Source organism: Mytilus edulis, chromosome 6 (genome assembly GCF_963676685.1).
Source record: "Mytilus edulis chromosome 6, xbMytEdul2.2, whole genome shotgun sequence".
NCBI classification, from domain to species: Eukaryota; Metazoa; Mollusca; class Bivalvia; order Mytilida; family Mytilidae; genus Mytilus; species Mytilus edulis.
Window position 1 is genome coordinate 87518038 of NC_092349.1, and position 4269 is coordinate 87522306.

The 4269-nt window shown below is 31.4% G+C and overlaps 1 long non-coding RNA gene across 1 annotated transcript; it reads right to left on the reverse strand.

Moving 5' to 3' along the window:
• Positions 1–234: 234 nt before the first annotated feature.
• On the reverse strand, positions 235–1311 carry LOC139528795 (uncharacterized). Its single transcript, XR_011665681.1, has 2 exons — positions 1021–1311; positions 235–556 (listed from the first exon to the last, which is right to left on the reverse strand). It is a non-coding gene; the product is annotated as an uncharacterized lncRNA (long non-coding RNA).
• Between the last annotated feature and the right edge of the window lie 2958 nt (positions 1312–4269).

The window sequence follows — 4269 nt, forward strand, 5'->3', positions numbered from 1 at the left end:
TAAGTCATCCGTCCTAGCGACAAACACATATAAGGACATGGAACCAGTCCATGAGCGTCCTTGATGATAGAAAATTCAAACATGCGCACCAAACGCAGCGCAGAAGAACGAGGATTTGTTTTGTTTGTGTTATTTGTGTTATTTATGTTATTTGTGTATTGTTTTTATATTAGTATAGTAAACTTCAAATTTGGTCTAAGTTCAAACAAGTTCTGCAAGTATGACAACGATTCCTTATGTTTTTCAAATGTGTTTAATTGTTAACTTAATTTCCTTTACTATCCAGATTTGAACAATAAAATTGCAACTTGTCCCAAGTAAAAATATATAAAATGTTTGGTTTCATGTGTAACATAACTGCCATAATTCCGTCCAACGATACAGTGCCATGTTGGGTTATACTTTTTATCAAATTCCTTTTTGATGTATGCGGCAATATCTTTTTCGATGTTGAATTTCTCTAGAGCTTGTGTAGAACAGTCAACAGCATCTTGTTGCATATCTTCTGACATATCAGCACTTTTAACAACGGCTTTTTGATCACTCATGGTGTCAGCTAAAATAAATTAAAAAAAACACTAAAGAAATATCTGTTGTACAATTGCAATTTGCCTCAGATAGAACAGAACATATAGTGTTATGATAACATTCGTTTCATATTGCCAATGCACAAGATGGTAATTGGACCTTAACGTTACAGATATCAAATATTAATAAAATTGCAAGCAATTATAAGATGCCAATGTACGTAAATATAACATTTTCAATGACTTCAACAATATCCAGACTGTGTTAACTGTATAGTGACGATATGCATGAACTGGTTATTTATCTTACCGATACATACTTATAGTAATAGATATTATAAATTCAATGAATGTTTGCTATATCTTATTACGAAATTGACTCCTGTTTCAGAAAATATTTCATCTGATGATATCTGCCTGGTTGATAAAATGAACAGTATACATTGTATTTAATTTATAATTCAATATTTGAAAAAATGTCAATATCGCTTACCTGAATAAGTCTTTTAACATACACTATAATATTTTTGTTTAAAAGCGCAGTTACTAAGTAGCACATTGATTTTAAAACATATTTCTTCACGGTTTTGCGTTTGCTTATCATGGTATACAACTGGTTGACTTAACATAAGTTGCTTGGATTAGTTTTTCATCCCAGAATACACCAGAATCGGATATATTTCACTTTGACCTGAATCTACATATTACATCTTTGAATGAATATTAATAAAATGAATTAGTACAACTTAAAACTTTAAATATTTTTTTTGATGTGTTTATTGACTAGCTTGATATATTCGAGTCTCTAAAACATAGGGCATATATTCACCGAATGTTCAACTTGATTCGCAGCATAACACAGAAGAAGAGTAAATAAAAGAATATTTGCAACATATGGGTTATTGATTTTGTTTATGAGAAGTTATACTTTAGCAGGAAAGTATCACATAGTCAAACATACATTTGCAATACTTCATTTACTTTTTATGTAAAACAAGATCTGATAATTTTCCTTATAAAGTATCATTAAATGCTGAATTAGTTTGTTGTTAATTGAAAATTGGTTCAACATAATTATCAAAATGGACTTCACATATCACAATTAACCCTACAACTAAACCTGTTAAATAATATAGGAGACAAGACGAAAACAGCGGAGGATATTCGCCCATAACCGGAGGGGATCCCAAAAGTAGTTTTAAAAAAACCTGTCTGTACTTTTTGTTTTATATTTCTGTATTGAACGAGCAAATTATTCATTTTTATCTTATTAAAAATTTACAAACAAACTGCACGTTTTACCAGTGAGAAAAAATTATTGTTTCATTTGAAATATAACCTCCAAATTCTAAAATGTTGGATTTTTTATGTATGCAGCATTGACAATGAAAATTTCCATAGCTTTCATAACAAAGTCTACACTGTATTTGTAATGTCACCTGACATAAACACCTATTAAAAAACTGTAATTCCTGTCATGATACTATCTAAACAAATTACATAACTGATTATTCTTTATAAATGGAAGATAGTGCCACTAGATAAGGAAGATCTGTCTCCCATTCTGGAGCACTAGAGATAATCCAACACAATTGATTAAGATTGTATTGTTTAATCTTTAGTTTGACTGGTAGTTTTTGTTGTCATTCGTTTTTGACATTCAGAAGCTCCTCCTTTATTTTTTGTCTTGTGTTTGAATTTCATCACTTCATCCCTTTACCATGGTGTTGCCTTATTAAATCACTTATTCTTATTTACTGCCAATTTGTAAAAGAGGGGCGAAAGATACCAAAGGGACAGTCAAACTCATAAATCGAAAATAAACTGACAACGCCATGGCTAAGAATGAAAAAGACAAACATACATATAATAGTACACATGACACAACATAGGAAATTAAAGACGAAGCAGCACGAACCCCAACAAAAACTGGGGGTGATCTCAGGTGCTTCAGAAGGGTAGTCAGACCCTGCTCTACATGTGGCACCCGTCGCGTTGCTCATGTTATTACAAACCCGATAAATAGTCTAATTTCTGGGTCACATTCGTGAAAGAGAAGGGGATTGTAGTTACGACGTGAGGAACATATCAAATATCATCTGTGAAACGGTTTTTCCATAACGGTCAACCAACTCGTGATGGCGTCCGTAAAATTTACGAAGGGATGATTTCAACTTCACTATTTGGAACTCTTGGTTTTATAGCTTCCTTGTGAGCAACGAGTAAGCTATTAAACCAAGTGTAACTTCTTTTTTTTATTTTGTTTTTTACACCGAACGACGATTAGTGTTATATATATTATACCTTACATTCTTTTGTCTTGTATGCTTCCCCCAAATCGCCGTCTGTACAATGAAGAGGTGAAAATTTAGTATAACAAAATTAAATACGTAAATTCCTCGTCTGAAGAATTAGTTTTGACTGCTAGGCAAGGCCGAAACCGTAATACACAGGAAAAATTGCAACATATGATTTTCATATGTTTTATAAAACATATGAAAAACATATGATTTTTATATGTTTTTCATATGTTTTGTTCAACATATGATAATCATATGTTTTAAAACATATGTTTTCTGTCTGTTTTGAAACATATGAAAAACATATTCATATGAAAAACATATGTTTCATAAATCTTATGAAAAACATATGTTTTTCACGAAACATATGAAAAACAGCTGTTGAAAATCTTATGAAAAACATGTTTTTTATGAATCATATGATAAACATATGTTTTTCTTTATGTTGAAAATTACGTGAAAAAGGTATTTTTGTGGTATTTGAAGAGCATATTTAGCCTATTATACTCCCAGATTCAGCATATTAATCTATAATCTAACACCATATATTAGTGATAAACCCTGATAGTTTTGCATGGTTCACAAATCTCATTAGTGATCTTAGATCGAAGATGTTGAATAAATGTGTAAACATACATATGTTTTGCCTATGTATAACTATGATATTACAACAAATGCATAAGATAATGCATGAATCTTTAAAGAAATGATATATGCCAATGCTAAGGAAAATGCATACTTAATATTATTAACTTAAAAGTACTTGTTTCAGTCAGACTCACAATATAATCATAAACTTAAGTTATGAAAATATTGCAAAGTCAATAAAGTCAATCAACAACGCATAAGGGTTGTAGTAAAAAATCTCCACAGAAATGAGATGTGCAGACGCTTATATAATAACATGTCAAATACCATAGACTTACCATACATTAAGTGATCCCTCGTAAACCAATTCATCAGAAACTTTAACATGTAAGCTATAGAAAACTTCAAAGTCAATAGACCATGACTGAAGGGCCTTGGACCAAGTTATCTTCATTGAAATGATGAGTTTCAATACTATTATTTTCTAAAAGAAGTCATTTGTATGTATTTCCCATAGGGTCCTATGTTAAAGTAAGTCCCCTGCTGGTGGCCATTTTGGATGATGGCTACAAAGTAACAGCACTTCGTCAGCACCTCATAAGGAACATTTATGCTATGTTTGGTTAGCACCTCATAAGGAACATTCATGCTATGTTTGGTTTGATTCCATTCAGTGGTTCTCCAGAAGAAGTTCAAAATGTAAAAAGTTTACACCGCCTGATGCCAAGTGATGAGAAAAGCTCATTGGAAATGAGATGTGCCTACGTCAGAAACAGTATTCCTTAGTCCTGTTTTTTGATTCAAGGTGACACAAAAACCAGAAAAGAAGGATTTTATTTTTTTTATATATTGAT